This window comes from Ambystoma mexicanum, chromosome 10 (genome assembly GCF_040938575.1).
Source record: "Ambystoma mexicanum isolate Mex_15411 chromosome 10, UKY_AmexF1_1, whole genome shotgun sequence".
Lineage (NCBI taxonomy): Eukaryota > Metazoa > Chordata > Amphibia > Caudata > Ambystomatidae > Ambystoma > Ambystoma mexicanum.
The window spans coordinates 372,268,446-372,286,414 of NC_090932.1; positions in this window are offsets into that span (position 1 = coordinate 372,268,446).

Below are 17,969 nucleotides of genomic sequence, written 5' to 3' on the forward strand. Positions count from 1 at the left end.
GCAGTGGGAAGCAAAGAGACCCAATTGTCTTGGACATTGTTGACATAGCATCTTAAGTACTGCTCCAAAGTACCATTAAGTCGCTTAGTTTGTCCATTAGACTGTGGGTGAATACCCGCAGAAAAAAGCCCTTTTGATCTCGAGTTTACCACACAACGCTTTCCAAAACCGAGATGTACACTGAATTCCTCTGTCAGAGATTATCTTATCCGGTAGTCCGTGGAGACGGAAGATGTCCCGGATAAATACTTTGGACATAGCAGAGGCAGAGGAGATACCTAATAAGGGCGAGAAGTGTGCCAGTTTAGTAAAGGAGGCCATAGTGAAAATTATGCATGTTTGAACAATATGATAGGTTATTTATAAAGTGCTTCATCCGCATGGGTTTTCTAAGTGTGGGCCCGGGGATCGAACCTGTGTTGCTCTGTGTCGTCTTGCTTGCAAGGCAAGCACGTTGCCCCTGAGCTATCCTCCCAAGACAATGACCAACCTTGCGAAGAGGGCAGGTCCACGATAAAGTCAGTGGAGATCTGACTCCAAGGAACGGATGGCAAAAGGTGTCTGCTCTAACAACCCACGAGGTTTCTGTGTGCGATTCTTGCTCCTGGCACCCTTGTTGCAAGTCTTGACATATCCCTCAATGTCTGCTGTCATGCCTGGCCAACTCGTCCTTGAATTCTTACTTAAGTTCCCTCCTAAATATGGCAAATTGAGCTTGTTAGCCAACCTGCTTCTGCAGCGAGTGGTTTGAAATGGGTGGTGTAGGACAAGAGATCCATTAGTCCCTGCTGCACATCCAGTAATTCTTCACATGCTACATATGTAATCTCAGGACGCTCAAAAGTCTGTTTAAGAAGCGCAACAAAAGCTCCAAAGTCCCATAACAGGGGCTTATTGCTTGTTACCAGCGGGGTGGCCCACGCTAAGGCGTTGCGAACTATGTTCGAAATCATATAACCAACTCTGTTTAGGTCTGAGGCGTAAGTGGTAGAGCGAAACGCAAAGTGTACCATGCATGCCTCTACGAATTCTTTGAGTCGTTTGGGAGACCCATCATATTTTCCAGAGGAGAGAGCCATGGGCGGAAGATCTGCTGAATGTGGGTCACGAGTAGATACCAACTGGCGAAGTACTGTATTTTCAATCTTAAGATTTTGGACTTCCAAAGTGAGGGTTTGTACAGCTGCTACCAGCTCTTGAACATTTTCGGCAGTTGCCATCTTGGGGATAGTTGGGCGTTGCAAGCTGTCAAAATCACTATCTGGTTCTGAACTGAGCCCCTGCTCCTCACCTGATTCACTGGTGATCTCCACAGTCTGCTTCCTTCTTCCTTTGATCTGGTAATCTTTTTTCTTTTTGTGCAGATGTGGCCTGCCAGGGGACAATGCCACAGTGGTCCGATAGTGAACCAGACGACCTGTGGCTCCGGTACCGCAACAGCCAGAGAGGGGAAAAAAGCAGTGATCAGCACAAAAACACCCTATTGATGGTCCAGTCCGTATTGCGGTAGAAACTGATCCAAAGGAGTGCAGGGGCTGAGCGAGCAGACGAAGAAGAAGGATCTCCCAGAAACTTGTAGGATCAGTTCTTAGAGAAGTGTATCAGATGCAGGGCACAACAGTTCAGAGAGAAAAAGGTATGCTCCAAGGTAGCAGTGAAAAGTGAAGGCTGCGGGATCCAGGTGCTGAAGGGGCTGCAAAGAGAGAGAGACCGCAGCCGGAGTGCAGTTGGGATAAAGGAAGAAAGAGCACTCCAACCATGGGGGGAGAGGGGAGAGCCTCGAGCGAGAAGACAGAAGAAAAATGAAATTAAGCGGTTGGGAACCCGCGGGAGAATCTGAAAGAGGGAGAGAAATGTGATGCGAGAGCCACGCACAGGCGGAGTGTCGAAGAAGGGAAAAAATAGGGACAGGCAGGCGGGAAACAGAATACAGAGAGCCAGGAGTAGCAAGGGTGCATGAGGTGCAAGGAAGGACAGGGGGCTTATCTAAGCCAAGGGAACACTAGCGAAACGCAACTCAAAGCAAGAGCTCAAACATTGCAATGCTGTGAACGCAGGGAGAAAGCAAATGATAATCTCCCGGTGGCGGCCATGTTGGGAAAACAACTAGACCGCCCAAGCAAGTGCGGAGAAAACATAGTGGCACAATCCATGGCTAACCCTTCTCCATCTATCCCATAGGCGCCAAGCCGGGGAGAGCATGACACATTCATTCTGTACTATTGTTATTCCCTTTAGCGATATCCTTTATTTCTTTCTGCTTCCCTGCTCCTTCCTCTATTTCCATTTGTCTATCTTGTCTGTCCTTTCTCTCATCATGCTGTTTACTTTCATCGCGTGCTGATACATCTTTGCGTTCTCTGCCCTTGCTCTCTTCCACATTATCCTCACTACTATACGGTGGGGTGCATACGTTGGATTAACATACCCCTCTGCTGCGTTCAATTCCTTTAAAGGGTAAAATCCCTTCTCCTCTGTATCTACACTCTTCTCTTCAGGAGGGGAAAAGGGAACCGAAGGCATTTTATTATCCTCCACTTTATGCTGATTTAGCATCCACTCCCTATAGGCTGGATCTTCTTTCTCACTCTGGTTAATTTTCCAAAGCTCTAAAATGGCCAGCCTTTTCTGCAAATTTGTTCCATTATGTGTGGCATGCAAATATGTTGTCATATGCTGCAATACATCTTTTGACAGTGAACCCTCCTGATGCCACGGCATACGTGTTTTATTGGTTGTGCCTCCAGCCCATTCCGAATTATATTTCCTTATCTTTGCTGTGTATCTCGGCAATGTCCTACATAAATGTAAAAGAGGTGTATCCCCTATGATGACAGATCAGTTTTGATTGTCAATAATAACCTGTTGTTGTATTCGATTCTTTGTTTTATCAAATATACCACGCCGGTCAATTGGCGCAGGCACCATCAATCACTGTTTATAATCCCAATCAGAATATATTTTAACTACTCAATTTTTTATTTAAAAAAGAAAATCTATGCAATGATATTCTGTTTCCGCCTTTGTTTGCACTTTCTATCAAATTGTATTATATCGTTCTTTTATTATTAGTATTTTAAGAGTTTCTTCTTTATTTATATATTGCTTTCCTGTCAATCTCTTGGTCCAAATTGTTCACCAATCTCTTTAATTTTGTTTTACTATCGTTCTATACTTTTTAGTCTAGACACAACAAAAGATTTATATTAGCAATTGTATAACCCCACACATGTGCACTTTTTAAATTGTACTGCATACGCCTTCCTTTACTATCTGAGTAAATGTATCCCCTCTCTGTTTCACTCCATTTTGGAGGTTGATACCCACTCCTCTGCAGGCCTTGCCTCAGGAATCCTTAATACCCTTTACTTGAGTGTGTACCCTTCTGTCCCCTTAGAACAAGAAATCGAGGTATCTACTTTTCTCTATAATCTCCCCAAAAAATCCTGTTTTCATTTTACACTTATTATTTACAACACAATTTACAACACAATCCCTCCCCCTATTTTTGCCACTTTTGTTGTTCTACTTACATCTGTGACTCAGCTCAAGTCCTCTGGCATTTACTCTCCCTCAACCAACCAGTTCGCCTTCCATCCACAGGGCACCTGCAGGGACCGGAGAGGAATTTCGTCAAAGGGGGACCTGCCAAACAAGGTCTCATATATAAGGCTCTCTATGGGTTTTTCGTTTTCTAAACTTTCCAGATTTTCTTCCTTCTTTGCCCTTAAGATGTTGGGACTTGGTGTATCCTTTGCACATTTTCTTTTCTCCTGGAATGAACTCGCAAGTAATTTCTCTAGAGACTGGGTCTTATACTTCCTATGCCAAGGAAGATGGTGATTTATTAGGACTTTCAATTCTTGCGTTACGGGTTTTGGGACTTCTGGGGAGAGGAAGGCATGATCTATCTGAGGCTCATCAAACCCCCCTGGGGATTTAGTGGTTCTTTTAGATGGAGAGTTCCACATGCCCTCATTATTAAGGATCCCCAGTATTTCACCTTGATGAATATCTCTAGGAATAGGAGAAAAGTTGAGCAAAGCACATTTTAGCTAAAAAAATAGTCCATAGGCTCCCCTCTGAGAGAAAAAACACGGCTAAATTACCTGTTCTTTGTGAAAGTACCCACTCGAGAGTCCGCAGCCACACTTTAGCTCACTGTACCTTTCACAGATGGGAAATATCCACTTTCATATCAGTCTTTGTCCCGCCCATATGGGCAGTCTTTCACTGAAATGATATGGCAATTCCCTTCTGAACAAGAGTACCAACAGCAAACCCATACACGTGTTTCAGCCTTGTTGGGCCTCATGAGTTAAGTTAGGTGGAGCTGGGCCTCTGTGCGCAGAGTGAGCAAGGGGTCCACATCTGGATGACCCTAGGAAACTTAGGGTGACTAAACCTAAGTCCCTTAAACAATCAAAAAATAGTTCATAGGTGCCCCTCTGTGAGAACGAGCTAGCAAAATGACCTGTTCTTTGGGAAGGTACCCACTCGAGAGTACGCAGCCACACTTTAGCTCACTGTACCTTTCACAGATGGGAAATATCCATTTGCATATCAGTCTTTGGCCCGCCACATGGGCAGTCCGGCACTGAAATGCTATGTCAATTCCCTTGTGAACAAGAGTATCAATAGCAACCCCATACACGTGTTTCGGCCTCTTTGGCCCTCATCAGTGAGGTAGAGCTCATCTCCACAAGATAAAAGGGGAAAATATCTCTACACCATTCTTTCTGAGGGGTACCATATAGACGGCTGAGGTGGCAGAACAACCCATCTGTAATTCCAGAGAGATCACAATGTTATCTCTCCCTGGTATCAGATAGTTTTGGGGCCATCAGAGGCAATACCCATTTCCCTCTACTGCTTTCCATTCAAGAGGAATAGCCTGAGCATTAAAGTGTAAAAGGTAACCCGCACTCTAAAGGTGGAGTCTCTGTGAAGCTGATCAATTTCCTCAGGGCTGGCTTTCCTGGAATTCTGGTCTCCATTTTGGCAGGGTTCCTGATATGTTTCAATTGAGTCAAATCCCACTCAAACACCATATGTAAGGAACTCATGGTGGCAACAGTAAAGACAGACACATGTGATCACAGTTCAAGGGTGTTTATTAAACTGTATAAATGGGTGAGAAAAACGCCTAATCTAAACCTAAATCTAAGATGGGAGTGAGCTACAACCATCAAATAATAATAAGGCAGTCCTAGTGGAGTCTTGTCAAATAAAAAGAGCCTATACTAAAAAATAAACTATTGCCAATCCTTACCGCTAAGTTACAAAATGGTGTAGGATAATGTTCACCGGAAAAGAAAGAAGTGTTCACAAAATGATAAGTCAGGATGGTATAACTGGGGTCTCACTTCCCCATGTTTTTAGCACGGGACAAGGCGGGACTCTCGAGCAGGGCACACTCCTGGGCTTCTCCAGCATGAGCTTATAGTTAATTTCCAAAATATCAGGGCCTCCTGTGGCAAAGTCTCTTTTACACCAAGTCTATTGCCTCAGAGGTCCTGATGTGCTATAAACAACAAAACAAAAGTTCCTTTCAGTAATCTTCCCATCGGGTGATTTTGCTTCACCCGTGGATCCCCCTCAACCGGGCTCCGATCCTTTTGCAACATTGGTCTCCCTCAGTCGGGTTCACTACAGCCTTTCGTTCAAATATCAGCAACTTGTAACATTAAGGAGTCTCAATGGGCCTCATTACAAGTTTTCCGGTCCGGGAACTACGGTACCGGTAAGCTTGCCGGTACCGTAGTTCCTGGACCGGCAAACTACGAGTTGTGCTTGCGGGTGCCTTTCTGCCCGTCAGGTCTGACCTGGCGGGCAGAGCGGCACCCGCGAGCACAGCATGTCGGATGCACCGGCATCATTATGAATGGTGCCGGTGCATCCAACCTCCCCATTCCCATCAGATAAAAAAATCATCATTGCCCATTCACGGGTGCATTTTTTTCCGGCACCCGTGAATGGGCAAATACCGGGTCCAGCGGAGCCGGAATGCCCCGGTTATTGCCCATTCACCATTCACTGGTGGCGAAAAAAATCACAAGTTTGGCGGCAGCCTGCCGGTTTTACCGGCAAGGCTACCGCCAAACTTGTAATGAGGACCAATGTCTTTTTAAACAATCGTTCATTGTGGACATCCCTCAGCCGGGTTCACAACTGTCGACACAATGTTTACGGGGTGTTAGGTTTTGCTCTCATTCGCGGGCATCCCTCAGCCGGGTTCACATTTGCCAGTCTAACACAGTTCACTTAGTTGCAACACCTTGCAGGATTCACTTCCATTAGTTTTTTCCTGCCCCCGATCAGGCTTTCTCTTAAGCCCGAGTCAGGCTTTCTCTTATCCCCCAGTCAGGCTTAACCTTAGCCCCCAGTCATGCTTTCTCTTAACCCCCAGTCAGGCTTCACACATTCACTGTTCGCACAGCATTTCCCTCACCCAGGCGTAAACGCCAGTTTCGGAGTATCAAAACTTTGGTATTGGGTTAAGGACTTCCGATTGTACAAGGGATTTGGCTCGACCCTTGTATGACCACCTTCGAATGAGTGCCCACATGGTGCCAGACCACTCTGTAGCTGGTCTTTCCCTGGGCTTTAAAGGTTCAGTAGCACATACATTTTTTGTTCATATCATTTTGCTGTTTGCAACCTTCGCTCAACACTGTCCGGTTTACTAACGGCTCTCCCTCCGACTCACTGGCTGTGCTGAACTCCTTGTCGTTTCTTATCTCTGGAGTCAAGGACGGTACCACAGTAGCAAGCGCATCTCCCCGCCTCAGTTATCAGCATGAGAGGGTCCCGTGCACCATTGATATCTGTTACACCACACTTCAGCTGTAGTTCCCGGTCTTATGATTCCTTTCATGGAGGCTTTGCAGGTCTGGGTCGAAAAGGGAAGCAGCACTTCCCTCCTTGTTGTCCTTTCCAGTCTTGCCACCTTTCTTCTCCATTTGAACTGCTGTCCTGGAATAGCTGCTTCCTCGTGCGTTTGGTCTTGCTCAAAGTGTGCTCTCGTGCACCACCTTTTATCCCTGTGGGGAAGAGAAAGGACTGTCAGGTGGGTGTGGTTATTGTCAATTGCCTGACTCTGCCTGACCCTTGTGTTAGGACATGTCAGTTAAATGGTTCCAGTGTTAGTCCGTCTGGTTTCAAAACTAAGACACCCTGGCAGGCTTTCAAACAGAATTATATTCTTCATACTTGTGGGGTTGGTGAATTGGGAAAGGTGAGGTTTCTAGGGTTTTGTAAAAACAGATTGGGAGTTCTGGAAATAATAATCAGAGGGACGGGGCGCAGAAAGACTGGGAATACTAGGGTAGGTAACAGGAAAAAAGGGATTCTGGGAGGTGTCATTTTCCACTGTAACTGGGTTTGGGTTCCAAACATGCTTACCATATGCGGCGGGGTTGGTGGATACAGGTAAGGGAGATTCATTAGAATTTTGAATTTTGAAGCATTTATAAACGCGCACACAATGAACCAAATCGTATCCTGGCACAGATGGAACAGAGAAATGAGACTCAGAAGGCCAGGAGGACCAACTGGGTAAACAATACTATACAGCAGACAAAAATAGCCAAAATCACAGATTTATTTAAAGAGATGAGTTTTGAGACCTGCTCTAAAGGTCATCAGGGAGTTGGCTTGTCTCAGATATAGCGGAAGACTATTCCACAATCTGGGCCCGGTCACTGAAAAACACCAATCTCCCCTAGACCTGTACTTCATCCTAGGAATTACAAGGAGGAGGTGGTCCTCTGACCTAAGAGTGCTAGTGGGTTGATATCGTTTCAATTTGTCTATTAGATATGCTGGTGCCATGTCATGCAAGCATCGATAAACCAGACAGCCGGTCTTAAATTGAATCCGATATTCGACTGTCAGCCAATGTAGTGATTGGCGAAGACCGGATGTAAGAGTATTTTTAGGTACACCAAAGACCAGTCTGACTCCGGCATTTTGTGCTTTCTGGAGACGATGGATTTGATTACTCAGTGTTCCGCCAGAAGACCATTGCAGTAATCAAGATTTGAATTGACCAGTGCTCCCACCACTACAGCACGATCTACTTTAGGCACGTAGGGTAGAGCTTTGCGCAAAAGGTGGATATTATAGAATACGGACTGTACCTTGGCTGAGACCTGGGCATTACATCCCAGGTCACTCTGCCAAATACAGCCCAGATTCTTGACCTTGGTGGAATATTTAAGGTTAGTGGAAGGGAGGTAGATTTGAAACAGCCTATCAAAGCTTCTGGGACTTCGTCCTCCTCAACTTCTTCCCTGGTGTAATACCGCGTCTCACGTGGGGCATTCCCTCGAGCATAACCCTGGGTTCCCCTACCTAGGTGATCCTCCCTCTCTCGTCTACCCCCAGGGTTGGGATCTGAGAGCACCAGCCCTTCCCTGGCCACCTGAATAAGTGTTTCTCTGGGTCTACTTGAGAAAATACCCTTGGATTTCTCACACTAGGAAGAAGACTAAGTTTAACTAGGCTCTCTGGGTGCCCCCCTTTAGATTAAGCGAATACACTTAACGGTAAAGACTTTTGGCATATTGCAAGGTCCAGAGTGAGAACAGACCTGAGAGTGATTGTTTAACCATATCGCCCCCCCCCACTTGCTGCCCCCTCACTCCTAACATGCGACACGACTACTTTACTTCCAGTCTTTGTATTATACACAGGAATTCCTCTCCACATTTCAACAGGAAGCCCTCAAGAGACATGGGGCCTCATCACGAGTTTGGCGGTAACCCTTAAATCCGGCGGTGGTGCACCGGATTTAAGGGTCTGCCAAATAAGGGCTTCTGCGGATTTCTCCGCAGCTCTGAGCTGGGGGGAAATCCGCTGAAAATTCGCGCTCATACCGCCGGTGGGAAATCCGCTAGCGGTATGAGCGCAAAATTTCCCCATTGAGCCCAATGGGGAATGGGGCATTCCTGAATGGGCTCAATGGGGAATGGGGATTTCCAAATCCGCCAAACCCGTGATCCGGCACTAATAGCGCCGGTGGGTTTGGCGGTAGGGCAGATAGCGCCAGCGCTATTAGCGCCGGCGTTACCGCCCAACTCGTGCTGAGGCCCATTGCCAAGAGGCACATAGGTATTTAATTGGCACAAATGATTGCCCTCTCAATTTCAGAAGTAGAGAAAAACAGGCTTTCTGCTCAAAACATTCTGGCAAAGTCCTTAGACGCGATTTGAACCCATTGGACATTTTTAAGAGTAATGTGGAAATTTGGGTTCCCTTTTAAAAAAGTTTTTTAATTTGTATTTGTATTTATTGGTTTATATAGCGCTTTACACCAAAGCGCTGCACAATTGAACAACATAATACATAAAACATAAACAATATAACGGTAGAAGCAAATTACAATATGAATCAGTCAACAAAACAGCAAGAAGAGCAATTAACTGAAGGAAATAGGGAGAGTAGTGGAGTAGGACTGGGTGGGGGGGTGAGGAGAAGTAGGAGGAGGGAAGGGGAAAAGGTGAGAGTGGGAAGGTAGGGGAGGGGAGGGAGATAGTCAAGGGGAAAGATAAAGGAGGGAGAGGAGGCAGGAAGGGGAAGGGGTTTCAAGGAGGAGAGTGGAGAAGGAGAGATTTAAGGCAGGTGCGGAATGAGGAGAAGGTTGGGGTAGAGCGGATTGCAAGAGGTAGGGATTTCCAGTGCTCGGGGGCTAGGAGTTGGAAGGAGCGGAAACGGGAGGGGGCACAAGGGGACGGAGGTACAGTGAGAAGGAAATGCTCAGCAGACCAAAGGGAACGGGAGGGAGAGTAGAAAGAGAGGAGGGAGGAGAGATAAGGGGGAGCAAGACCATGGAGAGATTTGAAGACAAGGCTGAGAAAGTGAAATTTGAGTTGGGAGTGAAATGGAAGCCAGCCAGGGAAGTAGAGATGGAGTCACGGGAGGTAAGGAAACAGAGGGTACGAACAGCAGAATGGTAGATAGATTTGAGAGGGGCAAATTGAGAAGCAGGTAGTCCAAAGAATAAGGAAGAGCAGTAGAAGAGGCGGGAGAAGATAAGGAAGGAGATTAAAAGTTTGGTAGCATGGAAGGTGAGAGAGGGACGGACTTTGGGAATATTGAAGAGGTGGTAGCAACAGGTGCGAGAAGTGAAAGAGATATGGTGGGAGAAAGAGAGAGAGGAGTCAAAGTGAATGCCTAAGTTACAAGCATGGAGAGAGATAGGGAGATTAGAGGGAGGAAAGTGAATGAAAGGCAGAGGAGAGGGAGGGGGAAGAGAGTTGGAGGGAAAGAATACGACTTCAGTCTTGTCAGTGTTAAGGGAAAGAAAGCGGGAAGAAATCCAGTTCTTTATGGCAGTAAGGCAGGATGAAAGTTTTAGGTGGAGGTCAGTTGAGAAAGAGGAGAAAGAAAGGAAGAGTTGAGTGTCATCAGCATAGAAATGGTGGGAGATGCCAAACGAGGAGGGAGGTGTATAGAGAGAAGAGGAAAGGTCCAAGCACCGAACCTTGAGGTACACCGTATTCTAGAGGTTGGGTTGGAGAGGACCTGCCACCCCAGGAAACAGTAAAAGAGCGGGAAGAGAGGTAAGAGGATAACCAGTTGAGAACAGAGCCTTTGAACCCAAAGGAAGAAAGAGTGTGGAGAAAAAGGGGATGATCGACAGTGTCGAAGGAAGCGGAGAGGTCGAGGAGAATAAGGATAGAGGATTGCTTAGAGTGTCTATTAATGAGGTTAATGGTCAGTACTCCTTGAACCTCCCCCCCCGCATAGATGGAGGGTGTTAGGTATGTTTTTCTAAAGTCCTACTGCTGTGGGACTTCATAAGACATATCTCTTGGTATTAGGGACCCAACTCTAAAATATTTGTATGTATGGAGGGTGCTGTTGAGCAGCCTAGAAAATGGCTGCCTAGCCGCGGAGCTCCGTGCCCAACAGCATCCTATCTGTTACCATCGGCGGCGTAACATCAAATCCTTTGCTGGAAGATACAGGGGTGTGTAACACTGCTCCTGAGCTACACCCACGTCCAATCCCGAAGAAATTTGGCCGTGGATCCTGCATCGCTAGGATCCACGGCCCCCAGCTTGGCGCCTGCACAGTGGCCTCCTTCGATACAAGATCGGTCCCACCGGTGGGACCTCGCCCTACTCATAGGGAATCAACATACCTACCTACCTTGCCCCACGGGCCTACTCTGCGTCCTGCGCTCCTACTGCTGGTCGGTTGGGCCTTCCCTGTTCGGTGCAAATGTCTGCTACTCCCCGGACGGCTGACACATACACGACTCCGGAGCGCCCGTCTGGACCCCTCACTTGGCCGCGAACAAGAGGACCCAGCTTAAGGTGCGCTGCTGCGTGGAGCCGTCCACACAGCGGCCTCCACCCGCGCCATCTGACTCTCCCTGTAATCAACCCATTACACTTGTACTCATTATCACCTACTTTGGGATGCCCAGCAAATCCCGTGGGACATCCAAGGCTGGGATTATGGACAAATTCGCCAAACCAACGCCCAGGGCGGAACAGAGTACCACCTCCTCCAATGCCGCCGACAATGAAACCCCATTAGAACCCCATCAACCGGATCTAACGACAATGATGGAGTCGATGGCCAAAAACTTTTCCTCCTTCCATGAGAAGCTGGACGATATAAATGCTAATGTGGCCTCGCTCAGGTCGAAACTAGATCAACATAGCACCAGGATCACTGAGACCGAAACCAGAATCGGGGCAACCGAAGACAGCGTGCACACACTCCAAGACACAGTGGCAGGGCTGGTCTGCGACATGAAGAGTGTCAAGGCCAAGTGCGACGATCTTGAATCGAGGTCCCGAAGGAATAATATTCGTATTGTGGGGGTTCCGGAGTCCGCACTGAAGGGCCGTATGAAGTTGGCGGTTAAATCCCTCCTCAAGGATCTACTGGGTGACCCTCCACTCTCCACTCTCTTTCTTCACCATCGAGCGAGCGCACCGCTCTCTTGCTCCCCACCCGAAGCCGGGTGATTGTCCAAGGCCGATAATAGCTAAAGTCCTCAGCTATCGGGATAGAGACCACATATTGAGACTGGCATGGGAGAGAGGCGAACTACGAATGGACTCACAAATCATAAGAATCTTCCCGGACTTTTCCGTAGGGGTTCAGGCGGAGCGCAGACAGTTTAATGGGGTGAAAAAAATGCTCCGCGACAGAAATCTCGAATATGCAATGCTATTCCCGGCACGCCTGAAATTCTCCTTCCGTAATAAACTGTACTTCTTCACGGTCCCGGACGAAGCAGTCAAATTCATTGAAGCACAAATCCCTTGGGAGGCGCCTCCTGATGATGAGATGAACAATGACTGAGGTCCCTAGACTCCCATCGCACTGGCGATGACTGCACTTCTCCTTTGAAGACGCTATCCTACAACAATTTTTCACTGTAACATATGCTTTGAAATGTTATCGCTGCCTATTAGGCGCTTATGCACCACACTATTTGCTTAATTTGGTACACGGCAGTGGCGCCCTCACTGCAATTGCAATCTCAATGTTGTGGTTAGGTTCTTGGTTTAGCCCCTGTTGGGCGAACGGACTGAAGCGGCTGGTCTGGTCGTGGCGCCATGGCATTCATGCTATGGGTCGTGCACACCGCGCGTCGCCGAGTTGGGGATGGCACGCAGATGAGCGCTCTTGGGGTGGGTATCATCACACTGCTAGTTCACAGCGGGCGGTGAGGGTGGGGGGTGGTAAAGTTGTGGGGTGTTACGTTAAAACTGGCAGGAGGGAGAGGACCGGTCTGCTTCCATGGCGGGCCGCAGCACATACGATGGGAATCAGAAACAGATCTTTGACTGTAATCAGAGATGGCCCCCTTGTCTGGGATGTTCCTTAAAGTATCACCATGGCTATTAAAATGTTAACGTGGAATATACAGGGTTAACTAACTTTACAAAGTGCCGTAGGATTACTGCATATGCACAGAGACATGGAATTAAGGTACTCCTACTGCAGGAGACTCATGCACGGAAACTCCTTTCATCTAACATGGCGCAGACCTGGGGCCCTAATAGATTCTACACTCAATACTCCACTCAGTGCAGGGGAGTCTTGACTCTTATCCACAAATCGGTCAAATTTACGCTTCACACAGCCCATATCGACACAGACGGCAGGTATGTGATCCTCCACTGCACTTTGGAAAACGAGGAATGCTTGATAGCCATTCATATGGTCCCAACACTGATTCCCCCGAATTCATAGATGCAATAGCTGATATCCTGACAAGATATGTAGATGTTTCTATTATACGGGGGGGAGATATGAATCTTATACTCGACAATGTCCTGGACAGAACAACCACCTCACGCAGGGTCACATCCCGTGCCGCCAGACAACTTATAACACACATGAATACCCTAAACCTACACGATGTATGGAGAATGTTCCACCCCCAGGAAAGAAACTACACCTTCCATTCAATGGTTCACAATAGCTCATCAAGAATCGATATGTTTCTATTGTCGGGATGCCTGGTGGGCAAGGGGACGAGTGTCGAGATTCTAGCACGTACACTTTCAGATCACTCTCCTGTACTGCTACAGATCCAGCTGGGCAGGACCCTCCCTGCACGACCTCCTTGGCGCTTTAAAGCTAACGCGCTATCTGACATTGTCTTTAAGGCGGATATCCTATCTGATATACACGCCTTTTTTGAAAATAACAACACACAAGACACCACCGAGGGGACCCGCTGGGAGGCATTTAAGGTGTATATCAGGGGGATGTGCATCTCAAGAGGGACGGGGTCCTCAAATCTATCAGGCAAGCCCTAAATAATTCTGAAGCAAAGCTTAAAACATTGGAACAGGAGCATGCTTCTGCACCAGCCCTGGCGACCCTCGCAAAAATTAGAACGGAACTGGAGGTATTTGAATCTCACGCCCTGAGCGAGGTGCGATATTATGCTCGTCCTGTAGCTGCCCGTAGATATGGTGAGGGGGACAGACCCAGGAAAACCCTGGCTAAACTAGTCCGGTCGGAGAGGGGAAGAACTAGGATAGATAGCATTCTTGATGAACAAGGCGCACGACACTGGTCCGACCAATCCATCATTGACATCTTTGCTCGCTTCTATGCCACTCTATACGGCCCCCAGCCGGAGCACACTGCTCAAGACCTGGACGATGTATTAGAAAACATCCCCATGACCCTCATCTCCCAAAGCACCAAGGAACAACTAGATGCCCCATTCACCCTGGATGAGATAGTCCAGGTAATCTCCGACTTTACCAAGAACAAGGCCCCTGGTCCAGACGGGCTCACATCTGAGTTTTACCAGGAGCATGTTGCTATTCTGCCTCCCGTACTCTACGGGGTCTGGGCTGAATCACTACAGTCATCCACCCTCCCTCCCTCCTTGAGAGAAGCCCTGATCACCGTCCTCCCCAAACCAGACAAGCCCCCTGCTGAATGCGGTTCCTACAGGCCCTTATCGCTTATAAACACTGACATGAAGATATTTGCCAAAATAATAGCAAATAGGTTCCTTCCATTCATGCCCCACCTAGTCCATGCAGACCAAACGGATTCGTCCCCGGCCGCTCCACGGCGCTTAATATCCGCCGTCTATTCAACGTGATGGCCAGAATAGACCCGGAAGCGGACGCAGTAGCAGTCACACTGGACGCCCAGAAGACGTTTGACAGGGTCTCCTGGCAGTACCTGTGGGCCGTGTTGGAGAAAATGAATGTTGGACCTAATATGATCGCCTACATAAAACTCCTGTATACAGGACCCATGGCCAGGGTGTTGGTCAATTCCAGTGTCTCCTCTCCCTTCGCGTTACACAGAGTAACCCACCAGGGATGCCCGTTCTCCCCTATCCTTTTTGTGCTTGCTATTGAGCCTATGGCGGACCATGTTCGAAATAAGCACACCCGTAAGGGAATTCGTCTACAGGATGCACCAGAAATCATCTCACTATATGCTGATGATGTGCTCCTGTATGTCAGAAACCCTTCCCCGTATCTAGACCCAATCATCAGAGACATAACTAAAATTGGCACATACTCTGGCTTTACCATTAACTACTCCAAGTCAGAGATATTTCCTCTCACCGAGGCGACCCATCAGCCATCATGCGAATTCCCCCTGCGCTGGTCCCCAGGTGGTATCAGATACCTCGGCGTGCAAGTATCACGTACCAAAACCTCTCTACTGGCGGAGAATTATGAGACCACGGCACAACTCACTGAGTCCAAAATGCTCAGATGGCACAATCTTCCGCTATCCCTCGCAGGCAGGCTATCCCTCATAAAAATGATTGTGGTTCCCAAACTCCTATATATTTTCGCTAAAGTCCCGATATGGCCCGGGAAGCACTATTTCAAGAGGCTCCATTCGGCGTGTGTCCAATTTCTATGGCACTCTGGGGCCGTACGTAAAAAATGGCAACATATGACTCTACCCTATGAAAAAGGTGGTTTTGCAGCCCCTGACCTTACACTGTACTGGATTGCGGCTCATGCCCGACATGCCACACACTGGTACGAACACAGTAACCCGCCCCCACATGTCAAATTGGAGAAACTGGCTGGCGAAGGGAATAATATCATGACCCTAGTGTTACACCATACATATCAGACGGATGCCCAGGTGGATCCTGTTGCGGCCACGATTAGAGCATGGAATACCATTCTCGACTCAAAACAGGACCATCGCCCGCACTACAAGTGGCTCCCCATATGACAAGTTCCTGGGCTCTCTCCCACACACGATCAGCAGTTCATCCGTCATTGGGGAAACCTGGGCTACCGTGCACTCACCGACCTATATCCGGACGGTAAATTTATTACGCCCCTAACGTGGAGGCCCAAACACTCCAACTCACCGTTGGAGCTATTACAATACTTTCTGCTAAGAGCGGCAGTCCGTAGAATGTGGCCCTCCTACCCAAATGAGCCGCCGGACTCCCCAGAGCTCCAGTACATCTCAAACTCCGCAGGAAGTAGGGGAATTATATCCTCCCTGTACAAAATGCAGCGAGGGAAACTAGAGGACGTATCCCCCAAGCCACGGGAAGCCTGGGCCACGGAGCTAGGGAGGGAAATTACCGATGACATGTGGAACAGAATGTGCGCACATACGCACAAGGTCTCTCTAAGTGCTAGGTTTCGCTGCATACAATATAAACTCCTCAACAGACTGTACTACACACCCTTCAAAATTGCAAAATGTTCTCACTCCCTGACCCACACATGCCCAAAATGTACGTCTGAAGAAGCGGACCATATACATATGTTTTGGTCATGAGCTGCGCTAGGCACGTTCTGGCGGGAGGTGACGAAGGCGCTCTCGGAGATAATTAGATCCCCGGTGGAACCTGGCCCATTGGCCTTGTTGTTTGGGGTCTGGGCTGGGGATGGTGAAAAAAAAATGTCAAAATTCTTGAATGTGAGCACAATCGTTGCCAAAAGATGTATATTACAATGTTGGAAGCGCCGATCTCCCCCGACTCTAAAGATGTGGTTGAAGGCTCTCACTTGGGTACAAACATGTGAAGAAGAATATATTGACTCATTGCCCACCCCATCCCGCCCCAAGAATGTGTGGACTGAATTCTGCAGCTATCTGAATAGCAAAGACGAGGTGGACTGGCGCTCCACCCCCCTGCTGGAGCTGCCCGACTCCCCACAGGAACTGAACACTTTGTGATATCCCCATGCCATGATCCTTCCCCCCCCACATTCTGTGCTACTTGTAATTGATCTTGTTGTAATGCCTGTATGCCAATAGGGATTGCTGTCTCTCTCTGCATGATATGTGCTGTACCTGTCCTAACCTTCTGCCAATAAATAAAAGTTAAAAAATATATATATATTTGTATGTATATACACAAGGCACACAAGCAAATCTAAAATGCAGCAACTAACAGTAACATTCAATTAGAAATGGAATCAGATTATAGGAGGAACAATAATGCAGGTGAGTAAATTTTCCTATGCTTTACATATCCACTCCCAGTAGAGTCCCTGCTTCCCTGGCTCTTTCCCTTCCGGCTGGGAAGTTGTCTGCTGATGCAGACCTTCTAGAGAGGGACACTATCTTTATCCTCTGCTGAAATCTGTCCTAGAGGGTCCACCTTCTGCAGTAAAGTCTGCAGCTCTGGATGGTATATAGGATCCAGATCTTCCAAGCAGGGAAGGATCTCCTCCAGTTCTCTTTGACCAGTATCTGGTTCATCATGAGTCTTTTCAACCACCAATTCAGCCTCTGCTGGTGGGGGGGTAAACGGCGGTGACCTGGGACTTTCCTCTGGGGGGAACTCCTTTTCTTCAGAGCAGGTTTGGGCTTCAGACCCTTTTTCTTTCCTGAGACTCTGGCTCTCTCATTGGTCTCTTTCTTCTTGTGAGAAGTGGAAGGTTGGCCTGCCTGTGGATTTGAGATACTGGATTGCTCCTTGATCTCAAACTGAGAGTCTTTCAAGGTTGCATCTCTGGCAATCTTGTCAGCACCTGTTTCTTTTTACTGGGAGGCCTATGTGTACTGGAGACTTCTCCTCGAGTCTTCAAGTCATTACTCAATAGGGCTCTCCCAGGTAATTCAGATTGCACACTAACAGGAATCCTTACAGTCATGTTATTACACTGAATGATGGCTGGAAAAATGGGGACCATTTGGATAGGGTCTCCAGCAAGTTTAGTGGGACCTTTGGGTGCCTTAGCTACATCCTTATGTTTGAAAAAGCTTTCATGAACCACCGTGATGCTGGCCCGTGTGTCTCTATTGGCAGGAGTCTCCTGTCCGTCTACAAGTAGACTGTCCTTGTAATATTGTTTGGTATTGTCAGGGATTGTATTATAAACATCAATATTCTTTTGTTCCTACAGACTCAAGGACACTAAAGAAACACTAGCCTGAACTCCAATGGGTTCTTCAGCTAGTAAGTGAAAGTGAGCACCTGTCATTGGAGCTTCTCCTTCAGGGGTGAAAGCTAAGGAGACAGA